We start from the raw sequence: 13,691 nt of genomic DNA, 5'->3' as shown, positions 1-13,691 counted from the left end.
CCAAAGAGGACATACAGACGGCTAACAGGCACATGAGAAGATGCTCAACATCACTAATTATTAGAGAAATGTAAATCAAAACTACAATGAGGTATCACCTCAAACCAGTCAAAATGGCTATCACCAAAAAGTCTACAAATAATAAATGCTGAAGAGGAAGTGGAAAAAGGGAACCTTCCGATACTGTTGGTGGGAATGTAAATTGGTGCAGCCACTGTGGAAAAAAGTATGGAGGTTCCTCAGAAAACTAAAACTAGAACTACCATATGATCCAGCAATCCCGCTCCTGGGCATATACTTGAAAAAACAAAAACTCTAATTTGAAAAGATATATGCACCCTAATGTTCATAGCAGCACTATTTACAATAGCCAAGACATGGAAGCAACCCAAGTGCTCATCAACAGATGACTGGCTTAAGAACATGTGAGATAGAGAGATATATATACATATAATGAAATATTGTCATTTGTAGCAACATGGATGGACCTAGACAGTATAATGCTTAGTGAAATAAGTCAGACAAATACTACATAATATCACATGTGGAATCTAAAAAATAATACAAATAAATCTATATACAAAATAGAAACAAACTCACAGATACAGAAAACAAATTTGGGTTACTAAAGGGTAGAGGGAAGGAGGGAGGGATAAGTTAGAAATATGGGGTTAACAGATACAAGCTACTATACATAAAATAGACAAGCAACAAGGATTTACTGTAAAGTACAGGGAACTATATCTAATATCTTTTAACAACCTATAATGGAATATAATCTGCAAAAAAACTGAATTACTATGCTCTATATCTGAAACTAATATAATAGTATAAATCAACTATACTTCAATAAAAAAATGAAATACTTAAGAAAAAAGCCAAACACTTATAGGCAGGTAGATTTTGAAGAGTACCCTGAACACTGATAGAATGCTTTCTACCAAGTTGGTGCTGAAAAACTAATCAAGTGGAATTACACATGCCTTTAACTTAAAATCACTTACCCTTACTTTGATATGACAGAGAAGTTTTATGCTGTCAGGGATCTTCCTCCCCTTACCCTCACTTCCTCTACCTTCTTAAAACTAGACATTGGTCTCTATTGCCCCCAAAGAAAAGTGAAATTTCATCAGAAGTACAAAGAAAAACAAAATAATATTGACTTGGGAACATCAAGAACTCAAGCTCATCAATGAGGACATTTCTGGGATAATTTAGCTTAATTGGATTTTTGCTTTACCCAACTAGAGTACCCACCCCCATCATAGCTACACTCCTGCCCCTTCCGATCCTTCCCCAAATAAGAAGATTCCTCTGTATTGGCCTGGAATAGTCTCTATGTTCCACATTCCAGCTCCCCATCTCTAGGTGGAAGAATTAGACTACCTCTAACATACTTATGAAGATTTCCCTTTGGCTTTAATTTGGTTCTCTTTCTTTTCTTTTATCTTCTTTTCTTTTTTTTCTTTTTGGTTGGGGTATAAGAAAAAAAATACCATAAAAATGGCAACATTTTGCTTTTCTTAAATAGGCAGAAAAAAGAAAAGCGAAAGCCTAACTGATTTTCACAGCTTCTAAAAACCTAACCAAACTCAGGTTTTATTTTTCCTCTACACTATACCAATTTCACACCTCTGCTCACTCTTCAACCTCTGCAATTCGGTTCCTAAAAGAGATCTTAAGGTCACTAATTCATTCCATGTTACAAAATCGATGAATATGTTTCAGTCCTCATCTATGATCATATGTGTTAGTCTCTCCTTTTGAAATTCTTTCTTACAACAGCCACTTCTGTTTTACTCCTCGAGCTCTGGTCATTCCTGTATTTCCTTTTGCAGGCTCATCTTCATCCACCCACCCAACAGATGGGGGACTTCCAAAAGCCTGGGTAGTAGACAGCTTTTCAGTCTCACCCTCTGTATTTTTCTGAGAAAAATCACATCCACGGCTTTAATCATCATATATACTATGATCACCCCCTCCCCCATATTTATATCTCTCATCCAGGACTATTCTCTGAGATTTATTTATTTTCAACTTCTTATCCTATGTTTCCATTTGGAAGTCTCAAACTCAGCATATTCAAGTCCAGCATATACAAAAAGCAAGGTTTTGATCTTTCCCCTAAAATATGATTCTACTTCTGTTTCCCTATTTTAGTGACCCTTACAGAACTAAGAGCTCTACTTGAACCTTTCTCACTTAACCACTCACATCCAGTCCATCACAAAGTCCCATTGATTTAAATTCTAACTCAAAGCCATTGACTTTTCACCCTCTAGATTATTACTAATCTACTCTAAGAATCACCATCTTTCACCTGGATTACTGCAGTAGCCTCCTAACTGATCTCCCTACATTCACCTTGCTTTTCTCTAACCTGTTCTCCATACTGCAGTCAGTGTGATATTTGCAAAATGCAAATGTAGTTATTTCCCACCTACCACTCCCAACCACCCTCATAGCATCTGAGTCCAAGATTGTCAACAGACACAAACTGATCCAGGCAAGTGTGAATGCATGTATGTGTGGGTGGAAATAAAAAAGAAAGATCTACAGAAGCAAGTCTGAGAATATGTCTGATTGTGTATGTCTAATTATGTTTCAAAGCCTCCCAAAAAATTTCTAGGCTTGTCCACCATTTGAATTCATTTATGCCTTTTCACAGGAAATGTGAAGTTTTCTGTATGGTAAAAATTTTCATCACTGTCCATTTTTATTTTTCTCTCTTCATGGCACACAGAAGTCATATAACATGGCTGAATTTCAGGGAGCTTTGCTTTTTGATAGGCAGCATGGTGAAGCAGTAAGAGCTTGGATTAGAAAGTTGAACAGATGTGGATTTAAATCACAGCTCTGCAACTTATTATAATTTGAGCTTACTTCCTTATTTTGAAATGAGAATCTCTCATAGGTTTTTTTTTGTTTTTTGGGGGGTGGGTAAGAATTTGATGAGTTCATCTGTGCAAATATTCTAACATATTATCTGATGTGCAATAGGTGGCCAGTGAATGTCTGTTCCTTCCTACCAGGATGGGTGGTGCCAAAATATTCTCATCCAAAGAAAATCCCCAGATCATTTGCAAATTTCTCCACAGCCTAAGTTTGCTTCAGAGACACTTGGAAGTGAGTGTTGAGTTGAAGTTTTATTTTTGTTGATTCATTTTAGCTAACATATTAAGCATTACCTACATGCTAAGCTTCATGCTATGCAATTTACATTCATTATTTAATATCCACAAATTCTCTGTGATGTATCATACTATCCAATTTTATGGCTAAAAAGTGCCAGAGCTCAAATTTGAACTCAGGTCAACTGACTCCAGAGCTTCTGATTTTATCTATAGGATTCTGACATCTCTCACAGAGAGAACAAATCCAGAAAACTCAGAGGAGAAATAATGCCTTTATCTAAGTTTCGGCAAGGACCTATAGAACACTTCATTTTGCTAAAACCCAGAGCCAGAAACTCAAACATACGAACTTCTTTACATGAAGCAATTTTACTTCATTACATTACATGGCAATTCTAAGATTAGAGACCCAAAATGTACTTAATTTTTCCATGCTTGATATTACACAAATAATCTTTCTGGAGTTATCACATTTAATACCTCTTTCTGGCTGTATTAAATACAGATACCTTAAAGGATTATTCATGCAGCATTAAAGCTAGGAATTTGGCAAGGAGAGAGAATTTTAACTGTGATCTTTATAGAATCAAGAATAGATTAGGAGCATGATTTTGACAGCACTGTGTATGAAAGAATGTAAGCCTCTATCTTTAAAAAAAAACTGGTATGTTTTCAAACAAACTTTCTCTAAAAGGAAAGTTCAAACCCTAGAAAGTATTCCAAATGTACAGGGCTGTGCACCCAAAATAGTTATGCAACATGATATGTAATAAGTTCATACATAAGGAAATATTTTTTTCCCAAGGCTGACTAAGGGTTGAAATCTATCCTATAAGGGAGTTTTATGGCAGTACCCAAAGAAAAACACATGTCTGTCCGACAGCCCACAAAGAAATCCATAGGAAAATATGAGAGATGTGTCTGGAATATTAGTTCACAAATCTGACTGCATTCGTAGCATTTGTGGAAGTTTGGATTCAAGAACCAATGTGAAAACCACAGAGTACCTATAGCTAAATAGAGTCATTGCTTTCCTTTGTTGGTTCCTGCTAACCCTGAACTGCTGTTCTGTAAAATCTAATAAATATGATGGAATCTACTAATGTTTTGTGTAAGTATATACTACATAGAGGAATCTAAGGGCAAAGACTTTGCTGCTGACAAGTCTCAGCTTGCCTTTGTCCATGTCATTTTATCATTTGAAATAGTGAAGACGTACTAAGGTATACTTAATAATCTTGAACAATGCTCTGAGTATGTGATAGAATCGCAATGGTATATTGATCAATTGAACAATATCTCTAAGAGCACTAATGATTTTTGTTTGTTTTGTTTTGTTTACTCATTTCGCTATCTCTTAGGAGTCACAAAGGGCCTTTTTTTAACATCTTTATTGGAATATAATTGCTTTACAATGGTGTGTTAGTTTCTGCTGTATCACAAAGTGGATTAGCTATACGTATACATATGTCTCCATATCTCCTCCCTCTTTCTTCTCGCTCCCACACTCCCTACTCCACCCCTCTAGGTCGTCACAAAGCACAGAGCTGGTCTCCCTGTGCTATGCGGCGGCTTCCCACTAGCTATCTATTTTAAATTTGGTAGTGTATATATGTCAATGCCTCTCTCTCACTTCGTCCAGCTTACCATTTCCCCTCCCATGCCCTCAAGTCCATTCTCTACATCTGCTTCTTTATTCCTGTCCTGCCCCTAGATTCTTCAGAACCATTTTTTGTTTGTTTGTTTTTAGATTCCATATATATGTGTTAGCATACGGTATTTGTTTATCTCTTTCTGATTTACTTCACTCTGTATGAAAGTCTCGAGATCCATCCACCTCACTAAAAGTAACTCAATTTTGTTTCTTTTTATGGTTGAGTAATATTCCATTGTATATATGTGCCACATCTTCTTTATCCATTCATCTGTCAATGGACACTTAGTTGATTCCAAGTCCTGGCTATGTAAATAGTGCTGCAATGAACGTTGTGGTACATGACTCTTTTTGAATTATGATTTTCTCAGGGTATATGCCCAGTAGTGGGATTGCTGGGTCGTATAATAGTTCTGTTTTTAGTTGTTTAAGGAAACTCCATACTGTTCTCCATAGTGGCTGTACCAATTTATATTCCCACCAACAGTGCAAGAGGGGTCCCTTTACTCCACGCCCTCTCCAGCATTTATTGTTCGTAGATTTTTTGATGATGGCCATTCTGACCGGGGTGAGGGGATACCTCATTGTAGTTTTGATTTGCATTTCTCTAATAATTAGTGATGTTGAGCATCCTTTCATGTGTTTGTTCGCAATCTGTATATATTCTTTGGAGAAATGTCTATTTAGGTCTTCTGCCATTTTTGGATTGGGTTGTTTGTTGTTTTGATATCGAGCTGCATGAACTGCTTGTATATTTTGGAGTTTAATCCTTTGTCAGGTGCTTCATTTGCAAATATTTTTTCCCATTCTGAGGGTTGGCTTTTCATCTTGTTTATGATTTCCTTTTCTGTGCAAAAGCTTTAAAGTTTCATTAGGTCCCATTTATTTCTTTGTGTTTTTATATCCATTTCTCTAGGAGGTGGGCCAAAAAGGATCTTGCTGTGATTTATGTCATGGAGTGTTCTGTCTACATTTTCCTCTAAGTTTTATATTGTCTGACCTTACATTTAGGTCTTTAATCCATTTTGAGTTTATTTTTGTATAGGGAGTTAGGGAGTGTTCTAATTTCATTCTTTTACATGTAGCTGTCCAGTTTTCCCAGCACCACTTACTGAAGTGGCTATCTTTGCTCCATTGTATACTCTTGCCTCCTTTATCAAAGATAAGGTGACCATATGTGCATGGGTTTATCTCTGGGCTTTCTATCCTGTTCCATTGACCTATATTCTGGTTTTGTGCCAGTACCATACTGTCTTGATTACTGTAACTCTGTAGTATATTCTGAAGTCAGGGAGCCTGGTTCCTCCAACTCTGTTTTTCTTTATCAAGATTGCTTTGCTATTCTGAGTCTTTTGTGTTTCCATATAATATGTGAAATTTTTTGTTCTACTTCTGTGAAAAATGTCATTGGTAGTTTGATAGGGATTGCATTGAATCTGTAGATTGCTTTCGGTAGTACAGTCATTTTCACAATGTTGATTATTCCAATACATGAATATGGTATATCTCTCCATCTGTTTGTATCCTCTTTGATTTCTTTCATCAGTGTCTTATAGTTTTCTGCATACAGAGGTATTTTGCCTCCTTAGGTAGGTTTATACCTAGGTATTTTATTATTTTTGTTGAAATGGTAAAGGGGAGTGTTTCCTTAATTTCTCTTTCATATTTTTATTCATTAGTGTATAGGAATGCAAGAGATTTCTGTGCATTGATTTTGTAACCTCCTACTTTACCAAATTCATTTATTAGCTCTAGTAGTTTTCTGGTGGCATCTTTAGGATTTTCTATATATAATAAGAAGTCATCTGCAAACAGTGACAGTTTTACTTCTTTTCCAATTTGGATTTCTTTTATTTCTATTTCTTCTCTGACTGCTGTGGCTAAAACTTCCAAAACTATGTTGAATAATAGTGGTGAGAGTGGGCAACGTTATCTTACTGGAAATGGTTTCAGTTTTTCACCACTGAGAACGATGTTGGCCTTGGTTTTCTCATATATGGCCTTTATTATATTGAGATAAGTTCCCTTTATGCCTACTTTCTGGAGGGTGTTTATCATAAATGCGTGTTGAATTTTGTCAAAAGCTTTTTCTGCATCCATTGAGATGATCATATGTTTTTTCTCCTTCAATTTGTTAATATGGTTTATCACATTGATCGATTTGCATATACTGAAGAATCCTTGCATTCCTGGGATAAATCACACTTGATCACGGTGTATGATCCTTGTAATGTGCTGTTGGATTCTGTTTGCTAGTATTCTGTTGAGGATTTCTGCATCATGTTCATCAGTGATATTGCCTGTAGTTTTCTTTTTTGTGACATCTTTTTCTGCTTTTGGTATCAGGGTGATGGTGGTCTCGTTCAGGAGTGTTCCTCCATCTGCTATATTTTAGAAGAGTTTGAGAAGGATAGGTTTTAGCTCTTCTCTAAATGTTTGATAGATTTTGCCTGTGAAGCCATCTGGTCCTGGGCTTTTGATTGTTGGAAGATATTTAATCACAGTTTCAATTTCAGTGCTTGAGATTCGTCTGTTCATATTTTCTATTTCTTCCTGGTTCAGTTTTGGAAGGTTGTACTTTTCTAATTTGTCCATTTCTTCCAGGTTGTTCATTTTATTGGCATATAGTTGCTTGTAGTACTCTCTCAAGATCCTTTGAATTTCTGCAGTGTCAGTTGTTACATTTTCTTTTCCTTTTCTAATTCTGTTGATTTGAGTTTTCTCGCATTTTTTCCTGATGATTCTGGCTAATGGTGTATCAATATTGTTTATCTTCTCAAAGAACGAGCTTTTAGTTTTATTGATCTTTGCTATTCCTCATTTTTTTTCATTTATTTCTGAACTGATCTTTATGATTTCTTTCCTTCTGCTAACTTTGGGGTATTTTTGTTGTTCTTTCTCTAATTGCTTTAGGTGTAAGGTTAGGATGTTCATTTGAGATGTTTCCTGTTTCTTGCAGTAGGATTGTATTGCTATAAACTTTCCTCTTAGAACTGCTTTTTTGGCACCCCATAGGTTTTGGGTCATCGTGTTTTCATTGTCATTTGTTTCTAGGTATTTTTTGTTTTCTTCTTTGATTTCTTCAGTGATCTCTTAGTTATTTAGTAGTGTATTGTTTAGCTTCCATGTGTTTGTATTTTTTACAGACTTTTTTCTGTAATTGTTACCTAGTCTCACAGTGTTGTGGTCAGAAAAGATACTTGATATGATTTCAATTTTCTTAACTTTACCAAGGCTTCATTTGTGACCCAAGATATGATCTATCCTGGAGAATGTTCCATGAACACTTGAAAAGAAAGTGTATTCTGTTGTTTTTGCATGGAATGTCCTATAAATATCAATTAAGTCCATCTTGTTAAAGTACCATTAAAAACTTGTGTTTCCTTACTTATTTTCATTTTGGATGACCTGTCCATTGGTGAAAGTGGGGTGTTAAGGTTCCCCACTCTTATTGTGTTACTGTCAATTTCCCCTTTTATGGCCGTTAGCATTTGCCATATGTATTGAGGTGTTCCTATGTTGGGTGCATAAATATTTACAATTGTTAAATCTTCTTCTTGGATTGATCCCTTGATCATTATGTAGTGTCCTCCTTTGTCTCTTTTAATAGCCTTTATTCTAAAGTCTATTTTGTCTGACATGAGAATTGCTACTTCACCTTTCTTTTGATTTTCATTTGCATGAAATATGTTTTTCCATCCCCTCACTTTCAGTCTGTATGTGTCCCTAGGTCTGAAGTGGGTCTCTTGTAGACAGCATATATAGGGGTCTTGTTTTTGTATCCATTCAGCCAGCCTATGTCTTTTGGTTGGAGCATTTAATCCATTTACATTTAAGGTAATTGCCAATATGTATGTTCCTATTACCATTTTCTTAATTGTTTTGGGTTTGTTTTTGTAGATCTTTTCCTTTTCTTGTGTTTCCTGCCTAGAGAAGTTCCTTTAGCATTTGTTGTAAAGCTGGTTTAGTAGTGCTGAATTCTCTTAGCTTTTCCTTGTCTGTAAAGGTTTTAATTTCTCCATCAAATCTGAATGAGATCCTTGCTGGGTAATCTTGGTTGTAGGTTTTTCCCTTTCATCACTTTAAATATGTACTGCCACACCATTCTGGCTTGCAGAGTTTCTGCTGAGAAATCAGCTGTTAACCATATAGGGATTCCCTTGTATGTTATTTGTTGCTTTTCCCTTTCTGCTTTTAATATTTTTTCTTTGTATTTAATTTTTGATAGTTTGATTAATATGTGCCTTGGCATGTTTCTCCTTGGATTTATACTGTATGGGACTCTCTGCACTTCCTGAAGTTGATTGAGTACTTCCTTTCCCATATTAGGGAAGTTCCACTGTGATCTATTCAAATATTTTCTCAGTCCCTTTCTTTTTCTCTTCTTCTTCTGGGACCCCTATATTTCAAATGTTGGTGCACTTAATGTTGTCCCAGAGGTGTCTGAGACTGTCCTCAATTCTTTTCATTCTTTTTTCTTTATTCTGCTCTGTGGTAGTTATTTCCACTATTTTATCTTCCAGGTCACTTATCAGTTCTTCTGCCTCAGTTATTCTGCTATTGACTCCTAGAGAATTTTAAATTTCATTTACTGTTCATCATTGTTTGTTTGTGCTTTAGTTCTTCTAGGTCCTTGTTAAACACTTCTTGTATTTTCTCCGTTCTATTCCCAAGATCCTGGAGCATCTTTACTATCATTATTGTGAATGATACTTTAAATCATTACTGTGAATTTTTTTTTAGGTAGGCTGCCTATTTCCTCTTCATTTGTTTGGTCTGGTGGGTTTTTACTTTGCTCCTTCATCTACTGCATATTTCTCTGTCTTCTCTTTTTGCTTAACTTACTGCACTTGGGGTCTCCTTTTTGCAGGCGACAGGTTCATAGTTCCCATTGTTTTTGGTGTCTGCCCCCAGTGGCTAAGTTTGGTTTAGTGGGTTGTGTAGGCTTTCTAGTGGACGGGACTGGTGCCTGTGTTCTGGTGGATGAGGCTGTATCTTGTCTTTCTGGTGTGCAGTACCGTGTCTGGTGGTGTTTTGGGGTGTCTGTCAAGTTATTATGATTTTAGGCAGCCTCTCTGCTAATGGGTGTGGTTGTGTTCCTGTCTTGCTAGTTGTTTGGTATGGGGTGTCCAGCACTGTAGCTTGCTGGTCGTTGAGTGGAGCTGGGTCTTAGTGTTGAGATGGAGGTTTCTGGGAGAGCTTTCACTGTTTGATATTACATGGGGCCAGGAGGTCTCTGGTGGACCAATGTTGTGAACTCAGCTCTTGCACCTAAGAGGCTCAGGCCTGACACCCGGCTGGAGTACCAAGACCCTGTCAGCCACATGGCTCAGAAGAAAAGGGAGGAGAAAAAAAGAAACAAAGAAACAAAGAAAGAAAATTAAATTAAATTAAAATAAAGTTATTAAAATAAATTTTAAAATTATTAAAAATTAAAAAGTAATAAAAAAAGAAGAGAGAAACCAAAGCAATAAATAAATCCAACAATGATAACATGCACTAAAAACTATACTAAAAACTAACAAACAAACAAACAAAGAAAAAACCAGACAGACAGATCCCTAGGATAAATGGTTAAAGCAAAGCTCTACAGACAAAAATCACACAAAGAAGAGTACACATACACACAAAAAGAGAAAAAGGAAAATATATATATACATATTTTAAAAAAAGAAAGAGAGCAACCAAATCAATGATAAGAAGCTCTAAATTCTAAACTAAGATAAACTTAAACCAAAAATAAACTAGATACAGAAAGCAAACCCCAAGTCTACAGTTTCTTCCAAAGTCCACTGCCTCAATTTTGGGATGATTTGTTTTCTCTTCAGGTATTCCAGAGATGCAGGGTACATCAAGTTGATTGTGGAGATTTAATCTGCTGCTCCTGAGGCTGCTGGGAGAAATTTCCCTTTCTCTTCTTTGTTCGCACAGCTCCCAGGGTTCACCTTTGGATTTGGCACCGCCTCTGCATGTAGGTCACCTGAGGATGTCTGTTCCACACCCATACAGGATGGGGTTAAAGTAGCAGCTGATTAGGTGGCTCTGGCTCACTCACGCCCGGGGGGAAGGAGCCTGCAGCAGGTGGAGGCTGGTGTGACGTTGTAACAGCCTGAGGCACGCCGTGTGTTCTCCCGAGGATGTTGTCCTTGGATCATGGGGCCCTGGCAGTGGCAGGTTGCACAGCCTCCCTGGAGGGGAGGTGTGGATAGTGACCTGTGCTTGCACACAGGTTTCTTGGTGGTTGCAGCAGCAGCCTTAGCGTTTCATGCCTGTCTCTGGTGTTTGCGCTGTTAGCCACGGCTTGACCCCATCTCTGGAGCTTGTTTAGGTGGTGCTCTGAATCCCCTCTCCTCACGCACCCCAAAACAATGGTCTCTTGCCTCTTAGGCAGGTCCAGACTTTTTCCCGGACTCCCTCCAGGCTAGCTGTGGTGCACTAGCCCACTTCAGGCTGCATTCACACAGCCAACCTCAGTCCTCTCCCTGGGATCTGAACTCCAAAGCCCGAGCCTCAGCTCCCAGCCCCACCCCATCCCAGTGGTTGAGCAGACAAGCCTCTCAGGCTGGTGAGTGCTGGTCGGAACAGATCGTTTGTGCAGGAATCTCTCCACTTTGCCCTCTGCGCCCCTGTTGCTGCACTCTCCTCCGTGGCTCTGAAGCTTCCCCCACCCCCACGCACCCCCTGTCTCCACCAGTGAAGGGGCTTCCTAGTGTGTGGAAACTTTTCCTCCTTCACAGCTCCCTCCCAGAGGTGCAGGTCCCATCCCTATTCTTTTTTTTTTTTTCTTTTGCCCTATCCAGGTACATGGGGAGTTTCTTGTCTTTTGGGAAGTGTGAGGTCTTCTGCCAGTGTTCAGTAGGTGTTTTGTAGGAGTTGTTCCACGTGTGGATGTATTTTTGATGTATTTGTGGGGAGGAAGGTGATCTCCACATCTTACTCCTCTGCCATCTTGAAGGTCCTCCCCATTAATGATGTTTTTTAAGAGGGCAGTGTTTAGCTAATAAATTTCTGTTTCTCTTTTTTATACTTTCAAAGGATTGACTAACTTTCATCTTCAGGGCAACTTGTAGCCAAAGTATCAACAAATCCATTTTAAAAAAACAATTAAGAGCATAGAAAATATTGAGTGGTAGACTTTAAAGAGCCATCATTCAAAAAAATATTAGTCACAATGAATCTTTTTATTAAAATATCTTTTCAGATAATTTTAAAATAATTAGAAATGGTAAAGAAAGTTAGATAGGGCTGCTTAATTCAATTCCTACATAATAGAAGGGTCTACTCTCACAAAATAAGATAAACTTGCATTGATGTGGCAGGTACATCCTAAGGTGATCCCAATGAGTTACCTTGTATAATCCTTTCCCCTTCAGTGTAGGAGGAATTTGTGACTTGCTTCCAACCAACAGAAACAGCAAAGATGATAGAATGTCAGTCACTTCCTTGATTTGGTTATGTTATATAGCAATGGTAATGGGCTATTGTTATTCTTGTGATTACATCATATTATTGTATTAGTTTTCTAGGGCTGCCATAATAAAGTCCCACAAAATTGGTGGCTCAGCAAATAGCAGAAATGTATTTTCTCACAGTTTTGGAGGCTAAAAGTCTGCAATCAAGGTTTCTGTAGGTCCATGACCTCTCTGAAGGCTCTAGGGGAGGACTCTTTCCTTGCCTCTTCTAGCTTCAGTGGTTACCAGAAATCCTTAGGGTTCCTTGGCTTATAGCAGCCAAACCCCAATCTTTGGCTCTGCTGCCATATGGCTGTCTTCCCTCTGTTTGTCTGTATGCCTCTATTTTCTTGCAAGGACAACAGTTATTAGCTTAGGACCTACTCTACTCCAGTATGACCTCATGTTAACTTGACTAATTACATCTGCAAAAACCCATTTCTAAATATGGTCACTTTGTAAGGTTTCAGGTAGGCATGAATTTGAGGGGACACTATTCAACCTAGTATGGTTATATAAGACTTAGTCTTAGCAGACAGGAGGGAGAGACTTCTTCCCATTGGCTTGAAGAAGTAAGCTTCCAGGTTTTGAAAGGGCTTATGAGGGAGCCACAGAGCAAGAAACTGCCAGCAACCTCTAGGGGCTGAGAGCTACCCCTGGCTGACAGCCAAAAAGAAAATGGGGACCTCCATTCTACAACCATAAGAAAAGGAATTCTGCCAACAACCAGAGCTTAGAAAAAGACCAAGCCCCAGAAATGAATTAGCCTTGACGGCAGCCTTGTGAGACCCTGAGCAGAAGATCCAGCTAAATCATGCTGAGACTCCTAACCCATGGAAACTGTGAGATAACAAATACGTATTATTCTAAGCCATAAAATCTGTTGTACTTCATTACACAGCAATAGAAATCTAATACAATTGGCATAGTGCTTTAAAGGTTTCATTCACTGTACCTCACTTATACCTCCCAAAGACAAATCCAAAGGCATTTCTTTCAGAAATCACATGGATCATTGTGAATGACCTATAAAACATGAGGATGCTTAGAATATCAGTACTCAGAAGAACCTCAGAGATGAGACATTTCATTCCTCTCATTATGCAAATGAAAAAACAGAGCCAGGACATAGAAATTGACTCTTGACCACAAAGGTACCAAGTAGAAAAACACACACGAATTCACAGTTCTCTTGGGATCAAGTCCAACATTTTTTCAATACTGTAGATAATCACCAACTCACTGGGATCCCCTGAGATCCCTAATGTCAAACAACAGAAGAGTTAAAAATAATTCAGACTTTTAGAAGATGCAAATAAGTTATACAACTTAATAAATGTCAATAATCACAATTAGCACAATTAACTCCTAGAAAACTACCAGTCATATTGCAGCACTCAATAAATATCTGATAAATTAAAAAATTAATATCATGTTTTCATATTCTGAATC

The sequence above is a fragment of the Hyperoodon ampullatus genome (genome assembly GCF_949752795.1).
Source record: "Hyperoodon ampullatus genome assembly, chromosome: 17".
NCBI lineage: Eukaryota > Metazoa > Chordata > Mammalia > Artiodactyla > Ziphiidae > Hyperoodon > Hyperoodon ampullatus.
The sequence above is the reverse complement of the archived record's forward strand: the minus strand, read 5'-3'. Positions refer to the sequence as shown.